A 14,954-nucleotide genomic window follows, 5' to 3' on the forward strand; every position below is an offset into this window, starting at 1 on the left:
CTTGGTTAAACCAGACAATAATTTTAGATATTCCAATCCTTGTGGGATTGACCCTACTCCATAAACTATTTGTTTACATAATGTTTAGGCGTAAGAATTTATTTTTGTTAGATTCGACACCCATCAATTATCAAGCACCAATGTTCCTACTCGTCCCTATGTCACTAGGCAAAAGACGAAAACTCTTTTGGAGTTATTCAAATAGACTTCTTTGATGCTAATTGACAATCCAATTTATGATAGTTCTTCACCAATTCATTACTTAGAAGAAGTTTCTCCGCATGAATCAAATATATCTCACTAATTATCATTCAAGAAGAAAGGTATTCAATCAAGAGATCATGCCATTCCAACATCTCCCTCAAACCCAAAGCCAAATTCCATAGTGATGAATGTCATGACGACTAACACCATATCCTTAGAAGAACATGTGGGAAACGATGGAGAGTCTCCTCGCAAGCCTCAAAGAAAAGGATGGCCATATGGCCTTCACAATAAAAAGGATTCTTGATCTTACTAGGAAGAGGCCAGCCAATGAATAGATTCAACATAAGAGTCTACTAGAGGAGCTTGGTGATCAAACTAATGTGCAAGTTGCCAAAGATTCTCAACCAATAATCAATGAAGTTGTCACTGCCGATCAACTCAAAGAGCTCATCAAATAAGCTGTCAAAGATCACGTTGGTTGTGTACTCAACCTTCGTACAACTATACCAAGCCATACTCCTACAAGATTGATCACCTCAAAATGCTAGTAAGCTATCAACCTCCAAAATTTCAACAATTTGATTAAAAAAAGAATCCACACCAATATTTTACTCATTTCGTGGAGACATGTAATAACGTCGAAACTGATGACGATCTAATGGTGAAGCAATTTTTCAAGTCACTAAAAGGAAATACCTTTAATTGGTATACTAACTTAGAGCTTGGAACAATTGATGATTGAAAACAACTTAAACATAAATTTCTCAATAAATTTTATAGCACTCGTCACATTATTAGCATGATCACTGTACGACAATAGAAAAATTAACCAGCCATTGAAAATCTTGGAAGAAATGAAACCATCGGCTTCTTTTGCCACTGTAGAGATGAAGTTGAAGGCATCGTTTCCTATTAACGTAAATTGAAATTTTGTTAACAATAAAATATGAAAGGAAGCTGCAAAATTGAGATAAACTGATGCTTTGGTATCAAAGTTTTGATGGAAAAATGGGAAATTTGATTTCCAATGCAAAACCACGATCAAAAGTTGACAATTAAATCTTGGCCGGCCATGGCAAAAGTTGAAAATAGAAGATTTCAGGTAAAAAGAATTTTTAGGTCCCTTTCAATTTTAAAATCGAATAAATTAGTCATTCTAAAAAAATTAATTTAATCTTTATCTATTTTGAAAGTGAAAAAAATGAAGAAAATTACTTAAGGTATTAATAATTTCCATCCAATTTATCTTATGCGGTGATAAGGAAAAAAAGATAAAAAAGTTTAAAATAAAAAACCCACTTGTCAAATTTCTATTGGTCGATGAGAATGATTTTATTACCTAAAAAACTTTAGTTGCAAATTGAAAATTATTAACACGGTAAGTAATAGTCTTTATTTGCTCATTTTCGAAATAAAAAAAGAACTAAAAAATCTTTTTATCAATAAATCAATGTATTTAATTTTTAATTATGTTAAATAAATTTAAAAATATTTATTTTTAAGCCTTTCAAAAGAAATTTTATATTATTGATGGATGAGGTGTCAAATTGTGAGTTATGAGCTGCATCAAATATAATCATTAATAAATAAAAAATAATCCTTAATAAAAACAAATAATTACTATTATAATATATGAATTGTTAAACAAATTAATATAATTTAATTATATTGAATAATTCAAATAAAAAATTTGTTTTACAATATTTGAAAAATTAATTAAAAATAAAATGGCGTAGGAAATAAAAAAGTTGATTGTTACAATTATAAAAGCCTAATTCATTAAGCACCACTTGTAAAACGCTTCATTTTATTCCTCTTCTGCGACTCACTCATCACAAATCTTGGCTATTCATACATCAATCTAACCCTACTTTATGTTCCGTCCCAAATTTAATTTCACAAAAGAAAAAAAAATTGACAACAATTTTTCCAACCAAAAATCCTTTCTTCTCTCTTTCTATGCCAACATTTGTTCCTTTGTTCAAGTGGCCACTACCAGCATCAACTTCATGCTTAGACTGTTAAATCTTTCTCGTGAATATTGTCTTGATGCTTTTCTCCAATCCGTACCGGCTTTCATCATTGCAGCAAACTCCTCATAACTTATGCGCCCGTCCTGCAATTCAAATGTAAAAGCTTTTAACGGTACTTGTAAAAGAAATGCCTGATCTGATATTATGCATTACAGCAGGATTCATTCACCTTGTTAGTGTCCACATCATGCATAATGGCATTGATAACTTCTTCACTACAGGGGTCAACTTCATCATTTAAGGCATCTCGCAAATCTTCTTTCTCTAAATACCCACTTTTATTTAGATCCAAGAAGGCAAAAGCTTTATGTAAGTGTTCATCATTCGCCATTTTCCTGAGGTGAACCGAAACTGCTACAAACTCTCCATAATTCAGAGTCCCATCACCATCACCACCAGCCTGTTAAAACCAACATAATATGGCTGGAGCTCAAATATACCAGTTGCATTACTTCTCATTAACTGACGAGACAAAAAATCTAAAATTTTATGGTTAAGCACAAATAATCTTACAGCTCCCACTAGGATCTGCAAATCTGCATCAGGAATCTGCTGGCCAAGCTTTTGCAATCCTGCCTTAAGCTCCTCGAGGGTTATTTTGCCTCGTTGTTTGGTGTCCACCATGTCAAATGTCTCCTTTATATCAGCTACTTCCTCCACAGACAAATGCTCAGCAATCACCTGGCAAATCAAGAAAAACTCCAAAGGTTAAGACTAGAGACATGTACAGCCAGTTACTAGGAGATGATTAAATTATTACCCTTAGAGCTCTCTTCTTAAGCTTGTTCATTACTGAAAACTGTTTAAGCCTAGCTTTCACAGTCTCACCCAATGGTACATTGGGAACTTTCTTGGCATGTTGTAACCACGGATGTTCTGCACAAACAAGTTCAGATGATTTATTTGTATAAACTCAAAAGACATCAACGTAAATAAAACACGCAAGGAAGGCGCCTAAAAGGTTACCGAGCACTTCCTGAGCAGTAAGCCGTTTCTTTGGATCAGGATTAAGCATCTTCCTTACAAGGTCCTTTGCATTGTCAGAAACCTTAGGCCATGGGTCCCTCTTGAAGTCAATAACAGAGCGAATAATTGCCTCCGCCACTCCCTGCTCAGTCTCTATATAAAATACAACAAATTTATTTATATCTATTTTTCTAAAAGCACAAGAATAGATTAGGGAAAATGTATGCAAAAACACATATGAACCTCTTGATCACATAATATTTAAGCATTTTAAAAGAAAAAGCACATTTTTTTCTTCATCTTTGCCAACAGGCTTTGAAAGACGACACAATTATCCATCAAGCCAAGTGAACAAAGAAAAAGTCCTCAAAGATTAAAAGACCAACCTGCCCAGAATGGTGGGACACCACAAACTAAAATATAAAGGATAACTCCGGCACTCCAAACATCAACCTCAGGGCCATAATTACGTTTAAGAACCTCTGGAGCCATATAATATGGACTTCCCACAATCTCATTGAACAGTTCACCTGTTACAAAGAGCATTCTTGCAATGTTAGTCCCCAATATAGAAAAGGAGATGCTAAAGCAACCCAACAGCTGATGTGCGATACCAGGTTTAAAGAAGACTGACAACCCAAAATCAATTGCCTTCAAGGGGGAAGCTTCCTTCTTGTTTGCAAATAGAAAATTTTCTGGTTTGAGATCTCGATGCATGACTCCATGTTTATGACACATCTGCAACAAGTTCGTGACCAAGTTATTTATCTTCATCAGACATAAAAAGCACTATCATCCAGATAGAGAGCAATTGCATTCAAGTAATTCACTTTTTATCGACAGCAACTTCGGTGCCCTGAAAGCATCCTTATTATTTTATTACCTACCATGAGGTTATGCGGACATGAAGATTATATACCAAAGGAATGGCTAACATTGGCCAGACGAGTGGATTAGTAGGTGCAAACAAGAACATCCACAAAGGAAGATTATATACCAAACCAACAAAAATTCAACCTAGCAATCAGAAAATCTATTCATTCATCACTACCAAATGTAATTCAAAGCAGAACTGCAAGAATGTAACCGGGGCTTCTGTAATGCTAAAACCGTTGTTTTAACAAACATATGATGCATAACTACAATGTAAGACTAAAATATGAAGTGCAAGATTATATATCAATTCAGAAACAGAAAAATAATTCAGAATTCGACCTGAACAACTTCGACAATGGTCTTCATGACCCCAGCAGCTGCTCGTTCAGTGTAGTGTCCCCTTGCAACAATCCTATCAAACAACTCCCCTCCCTCGCACAATTCCATTACAATGTGCACAGCATCATCATCCTCAAAAGTATCCTTCAATGTAACCACATTAGGATGCTTAGGCAAGTGCTTCATTATCTGTACTTCCCTCCTCACATCCTCGATATCCACTGCAGTCCTAAGTTTCTTCTTGGATATGGATTTACAAGCAAATTTTTCACCTGAGTTGGGATCAGTACACAAATATGTTACACCGAATTCGCCACGACCCATCTCACGGCCTAGATCATATTGAGCTGAAATGTCACGGCCAGTGAGTTCGTTTAAAACCTGCAGCTTGAACGCAGTAGATCCATGGGTGACACCATATTCATCTGCAGAATATGGAATAGCTTTGTTCTTTTTCCCCTTTTTTTATTACTATTAGTATCCACTAGAGGACCGGTGGTAGCACAGCAATTTCCCATGAATTAAAACACAACGTTAAACAACCAACAACTCGCTCTGGTCCAAGTTTCCTGGAATTTCAGCCCCATAAGCAAAACATATAAATATATAAAAACTTATGAGGTAACCATACATCAATAAGCCAAAATTAAACTCGCAAATCCATAACATTAAACAACTTTAAATATTTGTCTCTGTTTTGGGCAAAAATACAAATTAAAGACACCAAAAATGGAAAGAAAAGAAAAAGGAGAGGAACTTCCAAGAAAGTTGGAAGATTTGAAGTTGAAAGTATTTCACAGAGAGAACCCAAAAGAAAATCTTTACAAACAACCCTCTCAACAAGAGAGGCGGAGAAAAAGACAATCTGCCTAAAAAATGAACCACGTTAAACAAAGAGAAGAAATTTGTTTTAAAATAAAAAGGAGGAAATTTAACTAACTCACCTTCAAAGAAAAAAAAAGAAACCCAGAATCTCGTGGCAATGAAAAATGTTAAAGAATGTTGAGACAAATGAAAAGGGTTTTGTAAACTGAAATGTGATTCAATGTGTGAGAATGAAATGATATAAAAAGAAACAATGAGAAAGAGGAAGAGAGAAGAAGGAGAGTCAAAGCTCTCTCCTTGCGAAGACTTCCTCTCTATCTCTCTGCAACCTCTCTCTTCTTTCTTCTTCTTCTTCCTCCCTGAGAAATTAAAAATCCAAGCTTTTCTTTTCTTTTTACCTTTTTTAGTCTCTTCAATTCAACGATTGAACAAGAAACAGACAGATAAATATCTCTGTTGTCTTTTTTTTCTTATAGTTATTTACTTCCAAAAATACCTAAACAAACCTCAAAATAAAATGTCATCATTTTTAAAACTCAATTGCCTTTCTATTTTGGATACTTTCCCTTTTATTTTTTAAATATTCTTTTATTTTATTATTATTATTATTAAATATTGACAGTGCTCTCTTGGAGTCCATAAACAAAAATTAACCTTTGGTAATAAGAACGAACATCTAGATAATAAATTGAATTTATTTCAAAATATGAGTGTATGAGGTCAAAAGTTTAGTCATAGTTTGACATCCTTTTTCGTTTCAAGTTTGTTGCGCTTATTTTTCAAGTTTGACATCCAATACATTTTTTGCCGTTGTTTCCTCATCTAGAATGTCTCTAACTTACCAATAAAATGACATTAAATTTGGATATTCTACGAAAATAATTGTCAAATATCATGTATTTAAATATGATTAACACATTATACCTAATATATTTATTTTTAATTTTATTTAAATTTTGATAATATAAGACAAATACATTTAAATAACTAATATAAAAATACAATGCGCAACATATGTGTATATATATATATATCTGCATTATCATGCAAAGGTAGAACAATAAATGGCTGTTGGTACAAATATGTATTCTATTCCTCATACAATATATAAAGTTCCGCAGTGATGTTTTGGAGTACTGAGTCATTGATATAGAGAGAGAGGTCATATACAGATATAAGCTTCTCTATTTTGAAATTTTAGCGGTCATATATAACGACTTGAGGTACTAAAACTCAAGCCCCAAAATATAATTTTTCGATTAAAATGTTTCAACCATACCAAAACATATTAAACACCAACTGGATTTGACAATCCAAAACACATTCAATTTATACTAGAAGGACAAGTTACAACAGCTAGATGAAAATTTAGTGTTGCTAGTAAATTAAAAGTTGTAACATGGCATAAAAATCTATTTTTAATAGCAATTAAACTACCCAATTTTACCAAAATAGTCATGACACCATAGCAATTCATTTAAAAATCGAAGCTTAAATTACTTATATCTAACCTTTTAAATGATAAGTTTTTACGAAAGTTTAAATTGTGTAGACTCTTGAAATAATGTTTGTCTATGAATTTTCACTCCTCCCTACTTATAATCAACGCATGAAACAATAAAATTAAGAGCTGATCTCAGTAGTGTTCTACCAGAGTAGTTTATAATAACACTCAATTTCAAGCGTTTAAATTAGTTAACATACATAACAAATATAATATCATCACACAAAAATTACAATCATTTAATGAAAATTCATAGTTAAACAACCTCAAAATTAACTTTAACAAAAATAAATTGTTTTATTCAGTCATTTCCTCATTAATCATTACATGTGGAAGATCATGTCGGATACAAGAGTATCTAACCAAACCTCATTAAAATATTTTTAATCATATTATAATGCATGCAACACGCAACTTACACAACTGATCCCCCTAATGCAAATCACAATAATATGATACTCCCGTTCACTATTAGCACCCCATAAAACAAACTATGAGAACAATTTACACCTGAGCAATTTCTGAAAACATTTACAAGGGTCAATATGTGATAACTCTTAATCATTATCAATTTATACAATTAATGTAAACCTCATATCTGATCCAAAGTTTAATTTGGACATGAAATTACTTCGGCTCCTAAGATAACCCAATCATTCAATCATACAATTAATTACGTGCTCAAATCATCCTAACTTGCAATTAAGCCATTTCCAACATAATTGTATCATATGAGCCATCCTATAAGTGTTTTACAAATTCTTAACATTTATTTAGTAAGAAAAATTGCTCATATAAGTAAAATTTTTCAAACAAAGCCTAAAATAAACATAAAAGATTCAACAATTCATCCAAAAAAAAATAGTTTTAAAAGATATCAACAATTACTCATAAAAGCACGTTTGGTTAGCATGAATAATTATTCCATTTATACCTTATTCACTGTAATAATTTTATTTCATTGTTTAGTTTAATTGAATGAGTGAAACGGCCAGGCAATATTCTAATCTCATTTCAGCCTCTCACGGAATACTCATTACGTGCTATAACTAAAGAATAGCCACCAAATTTTTTTTATTCAAAAATACCCCAAACCAAAAAAATCATATTAGCCATAATTTCAGTTTATGAATTTTAGCTAGCTAAGGAAGAAAAATCAAGAAGAAACAAAAATTGAAATCCAATCATTACAATTAAATGCTTTCGCAACTTAGAATTCATCCAACAATGCTATTTTCACAGAATTAATATAAGGTCTCCTTCACTCTGACATGTTTTAAACCCAGTAATGAAATTTTAAAAAATAAAACAAAACAAAACAACCCAAATCAGAAAGAAAAAAAAATTGTGACAGACAATGGGAGAATAAAAGGGGGAGATTTGCATGTATGGATCTATAGGTTTTGTTGAGCTTTTAAGACAAACTAAACAAAAAAATTGAAAGAGGAGAAAGCTTTGGAGAGAAAGATACATGAGAAAAAAAAAGCGGACTAGAGGGAAAAAAGATAAAGAAAAAGAGAGAACTAGATAAAGCTCTAGAGAAAAGAAAGAGATAAAATCTCCAGAAGGCTCTAATGGTTTTAACATCAATTGGATTGTGAATACTAGGGCAATTAGGGTCCCTCGAAAGCTCTAATAGTTTTATTTATTATTGCATTTATTTTTATTTATTATAGTCTTTATTTTAATTTTTTTATTTTCAATAAGGTTGTTTTTTTGCTGTTATGTTTTGTCTGACTGTATTTTTTTTCTATTTTATATTAAATAAATCCAGTTGGTTATATTCAAAAGAAATATATATAATAAAATAATTTCAAATATAATTTTTAGATTTATTTTTAAATTTATAAAATTAAATTTATTGTTAAATAATGTTTTTATTATTAAATATAAATGTCAAATTATTTATTTTCAAATATTATTTTTTGACATAATATTTATAAAGTTATTTAGAAATAAATCATATTTTTACAAATAATATATTAATTATACTAATAGATATATTTATAATATACGTTACTAAATTATTAGAATTTAATTATAATATTAAAATATTCTAGATATTATTTTTATTATTTTTATGAATTATATTAATTAAATTAAATTTATATGAACATTTAACAATAATTGAATAATAAAAATACTATTATTAAATTGTATTTAATAATAATTATATTAAAATATGCTTAAATTATTTATTATTATAATTCTATTAAAATTTAATAACAATAACAATAATCTACTTAAAAAATTTCTACTAAGGGTACTCTGGTCATTAATTTCAACTTTTTCCTTATGCTATTACAACACCTATTCCATTTAACCAAATACAAGAATACTATTACAACTCTATTTCATTCCATTCAACCAAACAATTGAATTACTAATTACAGTTCTATTCCATTACAACTCTATTCCATTACAACCTTATTTCATTCCTCCCAACCAAATGTGTTGTTAGGCTTCGTCTGTCTCGTTGAAAATGGTTTTCGGAAAAATAATTTATTTTTCTGAAAAAGTTAATATTTTCTGGTGTTTAGATGAATCTGTATAAAATATTTTCTATTGTTTAGCAGATTTCCTAAAAATATTTCATAGAAATTGTTTTCAATGAAACAAACATACATTTGAGATTTTCTTATCATTTTATTGTTTAATGGAGTTTATTTTATATTTATAAATTTATATTTTACATTGTTCTTTGAAAAACAAACACGTCATAGAAATATTTGTTATAAAATATTATAGTGCAATTTCCTTTTAACTATCGAAATTTATTTTATAACAAGAAAATATTTTGTAATAATCAATGTCATATATAAACTTAATAATAAATAATGCTTAATTAAAACTTAATTTAAATTACATATATTACATATATGAGAGTACATACTGACACATTAGAGTTGTAAGGGATAAATGAAACTAAGCATTATTTAAACAAATACTCATATTTTTATACTAGGTTAAAATAGTCATAAGTCCTTGTCCTCTTTGTAAATTTGAAATTAAATCCATGTACTTTTATTTTTAGTTAGTCCTACTTTTTAGATATCAGAATTCTGTTAGTATTATTAAAATTATTTTGTTAAATTCATATTTATTATAATGTCATTTTTTATTTACATGAATATCGAGTATTTTTTATTTAAAAATGTGACATCAATAAAATTGACAAAAACAAATTAACAATGTTATCAATTGGACTTGATTTTTAAATCTGAAAAAATAGAGGGACTAAATTCTTGAAAATAAAATTACATGGACTAAATTCTAAATTTGTGAAGAGTACATAGACTTATGACATATTATAACCTTTATACTACAAAACATTTATTATTAATATATTTATAATTGTAATAAATATTTATTATTAAAATATTAATATTAAATATTTTTCAATAATAGATGAAGAATATTATTTAAAATTATTATTTTTAAATTTTTTAAAATAAAATTTAAATAGTAAATAATTTATTAAAATGATAAATTATATTAATAATTTATTATATGATTAAATAGAAATAATTAAATATGTATGCTTAATAATATTAAAAATATAATATTTTATATTTATATTTTATTAATTTTAAATATTTTTAAAAATAAAATTTTATTATTAAGATAATAATATTAAGCTTCACTTAAGTTAATTTTTATATAAAAATAAAATCACATATAAAATAGCTATTTTCTGAAGAATGACTTACATTTTTAAAAAGGGTAATTAAGTCATTTACCAATAAAAATGGCTTATTCTCCATTGACCTATAAGTCATTTTCCGTTGAACAAGTTGATTTCCATGAAATAAATAAAGAGAAATGCAGAAAATACTTTTCGGAAATCATTTTCAATGAAACAAACAGAACCTTAGTATAAGTATTTGGTTTTTGATTTTACAAATTAAAAAAAAACACATTGAGACAATAATAAATCATTCTTGAAGAATTCAATAGGTAGCAATAACATTCAGACACATGAGTGTCCAATCAAACTCCCAATAACAATCAATGAATAATAGTAAAAACACAAAATAATAATACTCCATTACATGTTAAAGACGAATTAATCAATAACCAACCGAACATTAAATGCACAAAGTACAATAATGACAATACTCCAAATGCTCAAAACAATATACACTAAGACATGCCAACTATATTTGAAGAATTTCCAACTAGCTTTATTGGTTTTTTTTTTCATTTTATAAATGTAACAATTTAAATAAAACATCATTAATCATTTAAAAAAATCATTAAATCAATTACTTCACAAAATAAATTCTAGAATGCGAAAAAATTTCTAAGCAAGCTTAACTAAGACTATTCAATCTTCAATGATTTTGGCTTTCCCTTCACCTTTGATGTTTTAGCATCTTTAACGAATCATTCTGAAAAAATTCTAACAATTAATCAAAGACTTATAAATATATTCGATACCAAATAACTTCATTCAATTACTCGAAATGAAAAATCCTAACGAATAACTTAATGACTAATTTCTAATAATTCGAAATTGATTTTAATCCATTAACATTCAAATTAGTAACATATAATTCAATGGTATATTCATATAACGATGTTTTCGTCTTTTACTATTTTAATATGTACTAAATTAGAATATAATTTAAAAATTAATTCAATTGTATTTAAAATAAAATTAAAATTAAATAATTTGAAGTATTTTGAAACGAAAAAGTATTACATAATGAATAATCATTTTATTTATTTTTGAGACAAAATTATCATTTTTATTTATTTATTCATTATGTAATAATTAAAATTAATTAATTTTATTTTTATTTTAAGTACAATTGAATTAATTTTTAAATTATATTCTAATTTAGAACATAAGAAAATTTTAAAATTTATTTTGAGTTTAATAATATATTTAATGAGATAAATATATTAATTTTTTATTTATGTATTTAATATGATTAAAAATAAATAGATTAAATTACTTGTTTGTTTTTTTTAGAGAAAATATGGATGATCCTCTTGAACTAATAATAAAAACAAACCACACCAAACTCAAACACACGTGTTCGTCTACACATCCTTTAAGGGCAAGCAAAATTAACAAAACAATAAATAAAGCATACCAAATAAAGAGAAAAAAGAGAGAGAGAGAGAGAAGAAACATAAAAACTGCCTCGATGAGAGTAGAAAAAACGATCAAACCACAAAAGAAGCATCTTCTTCTTTGTGTATCAGTCATCCAAATTCAAAACTCTGATCGTCTTCCACAAAAACTCAAGCAATGATCGATCTAGCCTGGTCAGGCTACTGCATCAAATGTCGATCCTTTTCAGTAATCGCAATAGCATCAAGAGGTACTTCTTCAATCCAGTATTGAGAGTTCCCTATTTTGAAACCCATGCTTGCTATTGTATGAGCAACTAAATTAGATTCACGATCTGCATGTTGAAAAGAAATAGAATCAAAATTAAGACCCATTGTCGAAACCATTTTTATTTTGAAAAATAGAGATCGACTTTAAAACGAAAATGGAGTCGCCACCAATCCTTTTTGTTTAGGTGTGATCGGGTCACCCTGTGATCTATCATTTTAATAAAATATTTTGGTTTATTAAAACAACGTTTTTGGTCTACGAAAAACTAGAAGACGGATTCTGGAGTTGGTTACACGCGAGGAAGGATTAGCACCCTCGCAACGCCCAAAATCGATACCGTATTGATCGATTAATGTCCTAATGTTGAAAATTAGAAAAGATTTTAAAATACAATCTTTGAAACGTTTGGATAACTTGAATAGGATGTTGAGATTCTCTCGCTTAGAAGGAATAAAACATTACGTCCAGCACGATTGGATACAATACTTTAAACCCTCGACACAAGATCACCTCAGGATTTCTAAAACACATGCTCTTAAACTTTTTTTTTAAAGAGGATATTTGACTATTCGGCCCAAACGGTAAATTGAAACCCAGCACGATTGGGCACGATTTATCGAATTTCTAAATACGAAACATTGCCTCATTTTAATTTGAGAAAACATGGACGAAACTTCAAAAGGATATTTTGTATTTTAGTCGAATGGAAAATTGAAGCCCAGCATGATTGGGCACGACTCCCCAAACTTCCAAGCACGAAATATTGCCTCGTTTTATTTTAAGAAAGCGTAGATGAAAATTTCAAAAAAAAAAGATATTTCATATTTTAGTCGAAAAAAAAAACGAAACCCAGCACGATTGGGCACGATTTTTCAAACTCCCCAAATACGAAATATTGACTCATTTTATAATTTTTTTTAAAAAACATGGACGAAATTTCCAAAGGATATTCCGTATTTTGGTCGAATGAAAAAAACAAAACCCAGCACGATTGGGCACGATCTCTCAAACTCCCTAAATACGAGATATTTCCTTATGTTGAGAGGGTTCTTTTGAAACACGAGTGGTTATAAAAGCAGTGGAGCTCATTTATACGATTTATTTGAAAATAGGAAAAAATGAAATTAACAATTTGAAACAAACAATAAATATCATAGCTCACCGTTCATCGACTGTAGTACAAAGGTATAAATATAAATATAAATATGCATAAAAACAACTATAGGCAAACAGGCAATATATAAACATTAATGCCTAAATATAAAATTTAATATAAATGAATTTCAAAACAAATATTGTGGGTTGAAATTTAACATAAATGCTGTACAAAACAATTTACATCTAAAATTAGCAAAAATGTCACATCAATTATGTACATAAAAATTGCAATGTATGCTCAGGCCAAATTTTAAAACAAATAATATACATACTAGACAATATAAATAAACTATTTGTATCATTATATAAAAAAAATATACTAACGAATATATATGAATTACAATCTTTATAATATAAAACCAATAATCATAAAAATGTTTGTTAACAACTTATAATGCACATAAAGTAGAAACTTAATGAGTATAAAATATAAAAATAATGAATCATAGTGTTTTTTTTAAAATAAATATATATATATGTAGTAAAATAAGATTTTTAGAAGAAATAAATTGTATATAAGAAAATTTAAAATAAACAAATTACAAAATAAAATAATTTTTTTTAAACGTAAAATATTAAAATAGATAAAAAATAAAAAAAAAAGAAGAATTTAAAAAAACTAAGAAAGAACTTCATTGGAACACAAACAAAATCTAGAGGATAGTTTTGAACAAATCGAATTATTAAAACAAAATCCAGGACTTGAACTAGATAAGCACTAACAAGCAGGAACTAAAAATGCAAATTTCCCAAGTCCCAAAATGCTGCACCTAAACGCGGACTAAACTGGGATGACACGCAAATTTTAGGGATAAATTTAAAGAATCCAAGAAAGCATAAGCAAGGCCCAATTAATCACTATCGCAAAAGGGAGGACTTAACACATAAATTACCCATTTTGGGTCAAATGTGTGGGCCCAGCACCAAATGGTGCTGTTTTAAACGTATTGTAAAAGCTAAAAAGAAAGAAACCCCCCCTCTCAAACAGCAGCCTTGCAGATTATCTTCAAGAAAATTCAAAACCCCCTTTCACCCTCTGTTAGGGATTCGCCTCTGCTTTGAGATGCCGCGCACGAGGGTCATCGGGGCTTCTGCGCCTCCACCTCTGACGACGAACCACGGGGTAAGGCCAGGTAAGCCTCTTCTTCCCCGATTTTGATGCAAAAGCAGTTTGCAAGGAAAAGAAAGCAAGAAAAACAAAAAGAAAAAGAAATACAAAATGGAAAAGAATAAAGAACAACCTTCTAGGCATTCAATCTGATTTTTTATTGATATCAATTACTCTTGCACGTTCTGCTATTGTGTATATCCAAAAATCGGGAGCAAAAAAAAAGATCCCTTTACACTTGATTCAATTTGGCTTTTATAGCCAATTTTTCAACTTCTTTTGCTTGTTTGCAGGTACGTGCTAGGTGTGGACTCTGACGTGGAGGTAGAGTGGTGCACGATGCGGAGAGTTGCGTGACATGCGGTGCCTGGGGACTGCCTGGGTTGCAAATGATGGCTCCTAGATTTTTTGCAATCTGTTTGTGTTTTTGGGCTGTTTGGGCCATGTTTGTAAATGGGTACTTAGGTTTGGGCCTACTTAGCTTCTAGTGGTTTGGGTCGAGCAAATTTTGGGCCCTACACCCATCATTCTTGTAACACCCCTTACCCATATCCGTTGTCGGAAAGGGTTTCAGAGCATTACCGA

The 14,954-nt window shown here is 29.5% G+C and overlaps 1 long non-coding RNA gene and 1 pseudogene across 1 annotated transcript; both read right to left on the reverse strand.

Annotated features, from left to right (window-relative positions):
• Nucleotides 1-1,947: 1,947 nt before the first annotated feature.
• Nucleotides 1,948-4,954, reverse strand: LOC107953073 (calcium-dependent protein kinase 8-like; annotated as a pseudogene).
• A 6,872-nt stretch (nucleotides 4,955-11,826) lies between these two features.
• On the reverse strand, nucleotides 11,827-14,656 carry LOC121232238 (uncharacterized). The gene is made up of 2 exons (XR_005930588.1): nucleotides 14,503-14,656; nucleotides 11,827-12,167 (listed from the first exon to the last, which is right to left on the reverse strand). It is a non-coding gene; the product is annotated as an uncharacterized lncRNA (long non-coding RNA).
• Between the last annotated feature and the right edge of the window lie 298 nt (nucleotides 14,657-14,954).

This window comes from Gossypium hirsutum, chromosome A07 (assembly GCF_007990345.1).
Source record: "Gossypium hirsutum isolate 1008001.06 chromosome A07, Gossypium_hirsutum_v2.1, whole genome shotgun sequence".
In the NCBI taxonomy this organism is placed as follows: Eukaryota; Viridiplantae; Streptophyta; class Magnoliopsida; order Malvales; family Malvaceae; genus Gossypium; species Gossypium hirsutum.